The 11494-nt window shown below is 47.3% G+C and overlaps 1 protein-coding gene and 1 pseudogene across 2 annotated transcripts in view; one reads left to right on the forward strand and one right to left on the reverse strand.

The window, feature by feature from the left end:
- LOC140120870 (uncharacterized) overlaps positions 1 to 11494 on the forward strand; it is a 326412-nt gene that overhangs the window by 146377 nt on the left and 168541 nt on the right. The gene's annotated exons all lie outside the window — the stretch shown is intronic.
- Positions 1237 to 7757, reverse strand: LOC140120873 (uncharacterized; annotated as a pseudogene).

Raw genomic sequence — 11494 nt, forward strand, 5'->3', positions numbered from 1 at the left:
GGATTTTCACGCACAACCATCTCTAGGGTTTACAGAGAATGGTCCGAAAAAGAAAAAACATCCAGTGAGCGGCAGTTCTGTGGGCGGAAATGCCTTGTTGATGCCAGAGGTCAGAGGAGAATGGGCAGACTGGTTCGAGCTGATAGAAAGGCAACAGTGACTCAAATCGCCACCCGTTACAACCAAGGTAGGCAGAAGAGCATCTCTGAACGCACAGTACGTCCAACTTTGAGGCAGATGGGCTACAGCAGCAGAAGACCACACCGGGTGCCACTCCTTTCAGCTAAGAACAGGAAACTGAGGCTACAATTTGCACAAGCTCATGGAAATTGGACAGTAGAAGATTGGAAAAACGTTGCCTGGTCTGATGAGTCTCGATTTCTGCTGCGACATTCGGATGGTAGGGTCAGAATTTGGTACAACAACATGAAAGCATGGATCCATCCTGCCTTGTATCAGCGGCTCAGGCTGGTGGTGGTGGTGTCATGGATCCATCCTGCCTTGTATCAGCGGCTCAGGCTGGTGGTGGTGGTGTCATGGATCCATCCTGCCTTGTATCAGCGGCTCAGGCTGGTGGTGCTGGTGTCATGGATCCATCCTGCCTTGTATCAATGGTTCAGGCTGGTGGTGGTGGTGTCATGGATCCATCCTGCCTTGTATCAGCGGCTCAGGCTGGTGGTGCTGGTGTCATGGATCCATCCTGCCTTGTATCAGCGGCTCAGGCTGGTGGTGGTGGTGTCATGGATCCATCCTGCCTTGTATCAGCGGCTCAGGCTGGTGGTGGTGGTGTCATGGATCCATCCTGCCTTGTATCAGCGGCTCAGGCTGGTGGTGCTGGTGTCATGGATCCATCCTGCCTTGTATCAGCGGCTCAGGCTGGTGGTGGTGGTGTCATGGATCCATCCTGCCTTGTATCAGCGGCTCAGGCTGGTGGTGGTGGTGTCATGGATCCATCCTGCCTTGTATCAGCGGCTCAGGCTGGTGGTGGTGGTGTCATGGATCCATCCTGCCTTGTATCAGCGGCTCAGGCTGGTGGTGGTGTCATGGATCCATCCTGCCTTGTATCAGCGGCTCAGGCTGGTGGTGGTGGTGTCATGGATCCATCCTGCCTTGTATCAGCGGCTCAGGCTGGTGGTGGTGGTGTCATGGATCCATCCTGCCTTGTATCAGCGGCTCAGGCTGGTGGTGGTGTCATGGATCCATCCTGCCTTGTATCAGCGGCTCAGGCTGGTGGTGGTGGTGTCATGGATCCATCCTGCCTTGTATCAGCGGCTCAGGCTGGTGGTGGGGGTGTCATGGATCCATCCTGCCTTGTATCAGCGGCTCAGGCTGGTGGTGGTGGTGTCATGGATCCATCCTGCCTTGTATCAGCGGCTCAGGCTGGTGGTGGTGGTGTCATGGTGTCTTTGGGCCCCTTGGTACAACGCCACAGCCTACCTGAGTATTGTTGCTGCCCATGTCCATCCCTTTATGAGCACAATGTACCCTGTAACATCTGATGGCTACTTTCAGCAGGATAATGCGCCATGTCATAAAGCTGGAATCATCTCAGACTGGTTTCTTGAACATGACAATGAGGTCACTGGACACAAATGGCCTCCACAGTCACCAGATCTCAATCCAATAGAGCATCTTTGGGATGTGGTGGAACGGGAGATTCGCATCATGGATGTGCAGCCGACAAATCTGCGGCAACTGTGTGATGCCATCATGTCAATATGGAGCAAAATCTCTGAGGAGCTTCCAGCACCTTGTTGTATCTATGCCACGAAGAATTGAGGCAGTTCTGAAGGCAAAAGGGGGTCCAACCCGTTACTAGCATGGTGGACCTAATAAACTGGCCGGTGAGTGTATATGGTAGTTTCTTTAAGCGGGGATTGGAGCAGGAGGACAAGGAAGAGGAGGAGGGATTGAGGACAAGACGACTTATGCATTTATACTGCACCCTCCACACACACATAGCAGAGGCTATTGGCCCCCATCTTCATGTAAAAATTTTTATTCCGATTTCCAGTTTCCTTTCAATAATACTGAAAGATCTGCAACACCCCTGCCAACGCATGGGCAGGCTGGTAGTTGTGAATAGCGCCCTCCTCAGGTGAGGAGCTGTTAGAGAGATTGATCACCTCTCTAGGAAGGTTCTGGAATCTGAGTATTATGTAATTGCAGCTGTAGAACTACAGTTAAATTGGTGTAAGTAATTATCCAATGATTGTTAGCTGGAGTGTGATTGGAGAGGTGCTACCACCTGACCAGGGGGAGTATAACAACCTCTGCTGGGTGGAAGCTCATGGTCTTTGGTCTCAAGATTCAGACTGTAGAGTCAGAGTGAAGAGAGAGACAGTGTGTGCAGCACACCCTCAGTACTGCCACAGATTCTCATCCCAGCCTCAGGCCTACTGCCTGACACTTAGGGCGAGTCAGGAGACTCTAGCCCAGAGCTGCAGCTTCCACAACTTGGACACAGCTCCACCTCAACTATCTCAACCTGCATCTACTATCAGGCTGGTGCGCCATTCCTGAGGACCTCTCTCCATGACCACTCCAGCAGCCGAAACTTGCTGTTAACTGTTTTTGGGCCATTGCCTGGTATTCAATAAAGAACTGTAAGTTGATTTGCACAACGTTGCCTCCGTCTGATCCCTGGATACAGCTGTCACCGCCACGGGCTCCCCATCCATCACCCAGGCACTCATTCTACAGACACTCAGGGGTTGCCCCAGGGAGATTCAGTACACCAGCCTCCCCCTCCATATTTCCTGCACACACCACCTGCTGGAGAGCTGCCAGGCTGTAGGACAGCCCTCCGGTCCCCATACCAAGCACCGTGACACTAGCGTGCCTAGGCCGCAACCGCCAGCCACTCAGGTACTGCGGGCCTCGGCTGTCTCCAGGCCCCAAGAAAAAGGCCCTGGTGGAGGATGTTGCAGATCTTTGAGCCAGATGATAACTGGATATTACAATAATAGTTTTGTGGACACAATGGCCACACCCATATGATCAGTGACATTAGATTGTCAGAGGTTCTCTGAGAATTACTATGTATATTGTACAACAAACACCGGTTCTCAAGGGAGAAGACTTATACATCAAAAGAAATCCAAACAGCAGGCTTCATAATGTCCGAACATACAATGGCTTCTCCCCTGTGTGAGTTCTCCCCCAATGTTCAACAAGTTTTTAATTTCTGGTCAAAATATTTAACATATTTTTTTACGTGTAATTGGTTTCTCCTGTGAATTTTTAGCTACAAAACTTCTTTTCTTGAGTTTTTGGTGCCAACTTGAACTTCATTTTTTACATTCTTTATATAAAAAATTTCTTCTGTACTTTATGATTTTTTTGGAGACCCCATTTCTTCAAAAACATTTTCCACCCTGAAATGTTCCATGAGATTTGATTTCTGAGACAAAACCTCCCCAAGTTCTTAGCATGAAAAAGTTTTCCCCTCGTTATGAAGTCTTAAATGTAGATTCGATTTCTGGTGAAAACCTTTCCCACATTCAGGACATGGACGCGGCTTCTCCGATGTGTGTTCTCTGATGTCTCTGAAGAGACGCTTTACGTATAAAACTTTTTCCACATTCAGAACATGAAAGTTTTTTCTCTCCTGTATGGATTTTTACATGTTCTTCGAGATAATTTTTCTTCGTTAAACATTTTCCACATTCAGGACACGGAAATGGCTTCTCCCCTGTGTGAGTTCTCTGATGCCTCTCGAAGGAAACTTTATTTGTGAAGTTTTTCCCACATTCAGGACACGTAAATGGCTTCTCCCCTGTGTGAGTTCTCTGGTGTCTCTGAAGATCAGCTTTATATATAAAACGTTTCCAACAATCTGAACAGGAAAATGGTTTCTCTCCTGTGTGGATTTTTACATGTCCTACAAGATGATGTTTCTCACTAAAACACTTCCCACATTCAGGACATGAATATGGCTTCTCCCCTGTGTGAGTTCTCTGATGGTTCTTAAAAGAAGATGTAGAAGTAAAGTTTTTCCCACACTCGGTGCATGAAAATGGCTTCGCCTCTGTGTGAATTCTTAGATGTCGTTCAAGATGTGATTTCTGACTAAAACTTTTCCCACATTCTGAACAGGAAAATGGTTTCTCTCCCGTGTGAATTTTGACATGTCCTAAAAGATGATATTTCTCACTGAAACATTTTCCACATTCCGGGCATGAAAATGGCTTCTCCCCCGTGTGAGTTCTCTGATGGTTCTTAAAAGAACGTTTAGAGGTGAATCTTTTCCCACATTCCGCGCATGAATATGGCTTCTCCTCTGTGTGAGTTCTTAGATGTCCTACAAGATGTGATTTTTGACCAAAAGTTTTCCCACATTCAGGACATGAAAATGGCTTCTCCCCCGTGTGAGTTCTCTGATGTATTTTAAAATAAGATTTCTTTGTAAATGTTTTGCCACATTCAGGACATGACAATGATTTCTCTCCCGTGTAAATTCTCTCATGTCCAATATGATGACATTTTGATTTTCTATATTCTGAATTATTAGATTCCTTTGTCGTATGTTCACCATTTGGAAGTATTTCCCCCAGTCCATGTCCGGTTTGGTGATTTCCGCTCAGTGAGTGACTGGATGAAGGTTCCTGGTCACCGGTGGTGTCAGAGGATGGATCTCTGCTGTGAGGGACGGAGGTGACATTAGGAGATATTGGATTATCCTGTGTGATGTTATTATCTTCATGACACGGAGATAAGAGGAGATGTTGTTCCTGGAAAATTCTTTTCACCTCTTTTTTACCTAGAAAAAGAAACAAATATTTTATATTGGACGACCATAAAAATGGGAAGTGAATCCCTCACTGACATCTCCGGGGATACACAGTATAGTCACTAATAGGACAATAGTTGGGAGCATCAGTCTGGTGACGTCTTGTCCTCCGGTCCTCGCTGCTTTGTTTTATTTCCTGTTTTACTTAAACCCGGATCCAAGTGCTCCCAGGGCAAAGTCCTGATATATAATGAGATGACTGTGAGGCTACAATGCACCAGTAGCCGCTCAGCCCCACATCATTTATTACATAGTACAGTTAAAAAAAGACATATTAGGGAATTACTATAGGGATTACTATGCTGTGCTCTGCTCCTGAGCTCTGTGCTGTCTCTGCTGTGCTCTGCTCCTGAGCTCTGTGCTGTCTCTGCTGTGCTCTGATCCTGAGCTCTCTGCTGTCTCTGCTGTGCACCGATCCTGAGCTCTCTGCTGTCTCTGCTGTGCACCGATCCTGAGCTCTCTGCTGTCCCTGCTGTGATCTGCTCCTGAGCTCTCTGCTGTTCCTGCTGTGCTCTGCTCCTGAGCTCTCTTCTGTCACTGCTGTGCACCGATCCTGAGCTCTCTGCTGCACTCTGCTCCTGAGCTCTCTGCTGTCCCTGCTGTGCTCTGCTCCTGAGCTCTCTTCTGTCCCTGCTGTGCACCGATCCTGAGCTCTCTGCTGCACTCTGCTCCTGAGCTCTCTGCTGTCCCTGCTGTGCACCGATCCTGAGCTCTCTGCTGTGCTCTGCTCCTGAGCTCTCTGCTGTTCCTGCTGCACTCTGCTTCTGAGCTCTCTGCTGTCCCTGCTGTGCACCGATCCTGAGCTCTCTGCTGTGCTCCGATCCTGAGCTCCCTGCTGTTCCTGCTGTGCTCCAGACCTGAGCTCTCTGCTGTCCCTGCTGTGCACCGATCCTGAGCTCTCTGCTGTGCTCCGATCCTGAGCTCTCTGCTGTGCTCCGATCCTGAGCTCTCTGCTGTTCCTGCTGTGCTCCAGACTTGAGCTCTCTGCTGTCCCTGCTTGCCCGGCCGTCTACAAATTATTACATTGTAAAGCTAAAAATAGACATATTAGGGAATTACTCCACGCGATAGGGCCGAACTTGCTGATCAGTGGGGGTCTCAGTGCGCAGACCCCACAGATCACGAAAAAGAGATCACGACCCCTCACCACTCCGTCAGACTAATGGAGCAGAGGGCCGCGCATGACCGTTCTGCTCCATTAATCTCTATGGAGCTGACGGAAATTGCCGAGCGCAGCGCTTACCAATCCCCATGAGGTCCAGAGAGATTAATGGAGCAGAACAGTCATGCGCAGCCCTCCGCTCCATTAATCTGATAGAGCGACGAGAGGTCAGACTCCTCGTTTTCCCGATCTAAGACCCCCACTAATACTAATAATACAAATAATACTAAGATTGGTGCTGTAAAGGAACACCTTATGGTGCAAATAGAACTGTGACTGGCAGTGTAAAATATCACTGTATGATGCTGTAAATGCAAATAGTACTAAAACTGGTCCTTTATTCCTGGCCAGTCCTGGGAATGTGGAGGACGGGGACATCTCTCTGGTGGATCTCTCCTACTGGATCCATCTATAGGAAATAACACAGTGACTGATACATTGTCTACATGTGATGAGCAGATGATGGGGGAATCTGGCTGACTCTCCTCTACAATCAGGGAAGGTCTCCTCTTACCTGGTGATGTGAGGGGCTGGTGGTCCTCCATCATGACCTCCTTGTACAGGTCCTTGTGTCCTTCTACATACTCCCACTCCTCCATGGAGAAATAGACAGCCACATCCTGACATCTTATAGGAACCTGACACACACAATGACACAGTCATCACCCGGACCCCTCCCTTGTGTTATTATATCATGTCCCAGCATTCCCGGCAGCGCTCACCTCTCCGCTCAGCAGCTCAGTGATCCTGGAGGTAAGTTCTAGGATCTTCTGCTCATGTATCAGTGAATGAGGTGGAGGCTGGGTGATGGGGCTCTGGGGGGTCACACACTCACCAGACGACTTCTTCACTACTGTGTAATCCTGTGTATGGGGAGACACTGATCACTACATAGATCCTAAGAATCCTTCACCTCTCCAGTCATTTCCCTGTTGTATTCCTAGAGATAAGAGCCGTGTCCTGGGAGACTCTCACCTCTCCAGTTATCCAGTAGATGATCTCTAGGGTGAGGTCCAGGATCCGGGCAGCCATGGTTCTGTCCTGCTCCATCCCTGCTGGGTTGATCATGGAAATCACTGATGACTATAAAAATATATATAATAATTAGTGGAGAAGACCTGAGACCATTAGAGTCTGGGTCCTTAGTCTGTGTGAGTTATGGCTGTGAGTCTTCCGGATTTACCATCGGGAACCCAGAGAAGCTGAACTAAGGTTGCACATTTTAATGTCCAAACCAGGAGTAAGAAAAAGACACGGAATAGTCTATTTCATTAATATGTTCTCAGCCATTATAATCCCCACTTTCCATTGGCTGCAAAACTGCCCCAGAAATACTGAACGTTGGAACAATCAGGGTTTGGTGAATCCTTTCTAAACGTATTAATGTGTCAGCCTTTAGACCAAGACCGTTCTCTGCTGCTGCTCCAGATTAATCCCCGTGTCAGGCGCGTTCTACTTTGCACCTCCTATAAGTTGGTCTAGTTAGCTGCACCAGAATATAGAATTTTTTGGCGCACAGTCCATTTTCTGCATGGCCACACCCCTTTTTATACGGAGAATACGCCCCTTTTTCAGACAAGATGAAAAACAGCCTAAAACTTGCTAAACGCAGAGGACCCGCGGGTGCATCCCATATAACCGCACACGTCATGTGCAAGGAGCCTAAGACGACCCAAGTCACACACACCCCGACCAATGACTGACCTGCACAGGACCTCCTAAAGGCTACAGGACCTGCGTAGATGTCCCAGTCATGTGATCAGATACATACAGGGTGTAAATGTTGTAGGACCTTCAATGACATCACACTGGTCACATGACAGGAAGGAAGTGCTGAGAACATGATCACATGACCATGACATCATCACAGGTCCTGTGGAGAAGCCGCAGTGACCTGACTAAGATATTCGATGATCCTTCTCCTGATTGTCACGAGATTCAACAAATTCTTAATTAACCCTTTCCAGGCGATCGTGTTCTTTTCCCGTTTTCACTTTTCTTCTCCCAAAAGTCTGAACAGTTTTTTTTAGTTTCTTATTGACAGCGCTGTATGAGGGCTTGTTTTTTATGGAAGAATTCAGACTTTCTAGAGTCAGTTATAGTCCATGTCCTGTTCTGGAAAGAGGGGGAAAAAAATCCAAATGCAGTCAAATTGACCCCCCCAAAAAACATTTGCGGCATTTTCTAGTGCACTCCAGTTTTTACGGCTTTCACTGCGCGCTACAAATGACACCACTACTTTATTTCAGGGAGATACCAAATTTACAAGTGGTCCCCGACTTAAGGACACCCGACTTACAGACGACCCCTGGTTACAGACGGACCCCTCTGCCCACTGTGACCTCTGGTGACCTCTCTGGATGTTACTATAGTCCCAGGCTGTAATAATCAGCTGTAAGGTGTCTGTAATGAAGCTTTATTGATAATCCTTAGTCCCGTTACAGAAAAAAATGCTGAAAATCCGATTGTCACAGAGACAAAAGAAAATTTTGTCTGGATCTCCAATTATAAAATATAGCAGTTCCGACTTACATACAAATTCATCTTAAGTACTGCCGGTTTATTGGTTTTATTAGGTTTTAGTATACGTAATATTTTTTTCTTTTAACTTTTTTTCTAAAAATGAAACAACTTTGTAGTATCGCCATATTCCCAATTTTTCATACTGTGCGGAGCGGTGTAAGGTTTCTTTTTTTTGGGGGGGGGGGGATTGATGAACTTATATTTTTATTGTTACTATATAGGAGACTGTACAACCTTTTTCTCACTTTTTATTCAAATTTTAATGTGTGGCAAAAAATGGCATGTTTTTTTTTTTTTTACCACGTTCATCATTTTTATATTTTAAAACATCGTGCGTTTTTTAGGCTAATTTTTTTTTAGGCTGAGCTCTGTCTGCAGCAGGGAGTGATGTTCTGCGAGCACCATACAAACACGGAGCATCAGAAGAACGTTCCTTAAAGGACAACTACCACCAGGATGAAGGACTGTATGCAAATGAGCCTGAGGGTCTCCGGGCACCAATAACACTTATGGTGCCTTGAGCATGGGAGCTTAAAGGGGTGTTCCCATTTTGGCAAATTATTATTATTGTTTGTATTATAAAAAGTGATACAATTTTCTAATATACTTTCTGTATCAATTTTATGGTCAGATTTCTGTCCACTGGAAGTAAACAGAGAAGCTTTCTATGGAATGACAGCAAGCAGAGATGTAGAAATGTGTGAGGAATTGATACAGAAAGTATATTAGAAAATCGTATCACTTTTTGCAATACAAACAATAACATTAATTTGCGTTCTTTATTGTCTACAGACAAATTCCTCGCCCCCCTCTTCCGCTGCCCTCTCCCTCCGATGTCCCTGCAGTAGAGGCTTTGGTGCAGGACCTCAAAAACGAGGGGCAGGTCTAATATACGTTTTGCCGGGACGTAGCTGCTGAAGATCCACCAGAGCTGCAACAACAAGCTGGTAAGGAGAAATGATATGCCGAGGGACCGGCTCTTCTCCAACAACATCCAAAGCACGGGACAGGGCATCAGCCTTCACATTCTTCTCCGCAGGACAGAAATGGATCAGCAGGTTGAAGTGTGAGAACAACGACCAATGGACTTGCCAGGGATTTAGACGCTGGGTTGTCTGGAGGTATAGAAGGTTCTTGAGGTTGGTGTACACACAAACGGGATGTAGAGCTCCTTCCAGTAGATACCGCTACTCCTCCAGAGCAAGTTTGATGGCGAACAGTTCTTTGTCACCAATAGAATAATATCTCTCTGTGGGAGAAAAAGTCCTGGAAAAGAAGCTGCACGTGAGAGTTTGGACCTTAGGCCCTTTCTGGGTGAGCACAGCTCCAGCTCTTACGGAGGATGCATCCACCTCGAGATTAGCCCATAGCTGGCCAAGAACTTGACGTACATGTGACTGATGGGTCTCGAGGTCTGCAGAATACACCAAGATGTTGTATAGGCAGACCATGACACACGTATACAGAAGATCCCTGAAAATGTCATCCACAAACTCCTGGAAGACAGCAGGAGCATTACAGAGTCTGAATGGCATCATTAAGTATTCAAAATGTCCATCACAGGTGTTAAACGCCATCTTCCATTCGTCTCCCATGCGGATCCGGACGAGGTTGTAGGCCCCACGAAGGTCCAGCTTGGAGAGCACGTTGGAAATGCGCAGACGGTCGAAGAGCTCTGTAATCAATGGCAGGGGATAGCGGTTTTTAACCATGACCTTATTCTGCCTGTGGTAATCAATACAAGGATGGAGGGAGCCGTCCTTTTTGGTCATGAAAAGAAACCTGCGCCAGCAAGAGAGGAGGACTTGTGTATGAAGCCTTTCTCTTTAACGTACTCAGACATGGCAGCAGTCTCTGGAACTAAGAGCGGGCTATACTTTTTGGGAAAAACCTCAGCATAGTCCTGGTAACACATTGGTAGCCTCTCCAGGGACTTGGAAGTCACAGGGGAAGTCACACAGGTAGAGGGACAACCATATGAAATAAAGGATTTCAGCTCACCTCCAGCCTTTCTTATGCATGGAACTCACCTTGTTTGAGAAAGCAAAGCAATATAAAAATAAACCGATAGTGAAGCCAGCTTCCAAAGCGTATTCAAAGTTTATTAAGTTCATTTTTTACATCCACAGTGTAATTCCTTGCTTCCACCAACGTGTATCCGTTCTTAATCATGGTCAAGAGGGACCACCATACAGCGGGACTGACATTCTGGACCCCAATCCAAGATCTCCCCAGTCTTCCAGTGGAGAACCGGAGCATGGAGTTGAAGCCACGGAAGAGAAGAGATGAGGTGAGCATGGCAGCACATAGAAGGAGAGTTTTTTTTATGAGAGACAGACTCAGTGTGGTACCGGACCGGAGTCCAAGAAAGCTGAGACTTGAATAGAAGTGAGGGTACCGACACTGAGGAGTACAGGAACTGTCTGGCGTAGAGAAGCTGTATTCACACCTAGGGACGCTTCCCCCAAGAACCTGGCATTTCCCGGACGCTGGGGACGGACCGAACAAGCCCCAATGAAGTGCTTTGGACTGGCACAGTATAAGCAGAGATTCTCCCGGCAACGTCTGGAATGTTCCTTGGCGGAGAGACGGCCTTTGTCCACTTGCATAGACTCCTCTGCAGACTGGGCTGGAGCAGCCTTTGGAAGGTAGGAGCCAGACAAGGAAGACGCTTGCAAATGCACTTGACACAACTCTATCCGAGTGGCCAGTGTGATGAGGCCACTCGAAGTAGCTGGCAGATCATGGGCTGCCAATGCGCCTTTAACCCGAGATATCAGTCCTTTTTTAAATCTTGTGGACAGGGCCATGTTATTCCTGGAGAGCTCGGAAACCAGGGTACGTAACTTGACAGTATATTCAACCACGGACGAGTCCCCTTGGTGTAGGTTCAGCAGCGTAGTTTCAGCTGAGGAGGCTCATGCGGGTTCCTCGAACACGGACCAGAATTCAGCCAGGAATGCGGTATGGGTGGCCATGACTAGATCACCTTTGTCCCATAGAGGAGTAGCCCAGGC

Source organism: Engystomops pustulosus, chromosome 3, assembly GCF_040894005.1.
Source record: "Engystomops pustulosus chromosome 3, aEngPut4.maternal, whole genome shotgun sequence".
NCBI lineage: Eukaryota > Metazoa > Chordata > Amphibia > Anura > Leptodactylidae > Engystomops > Engystomops pustulosus.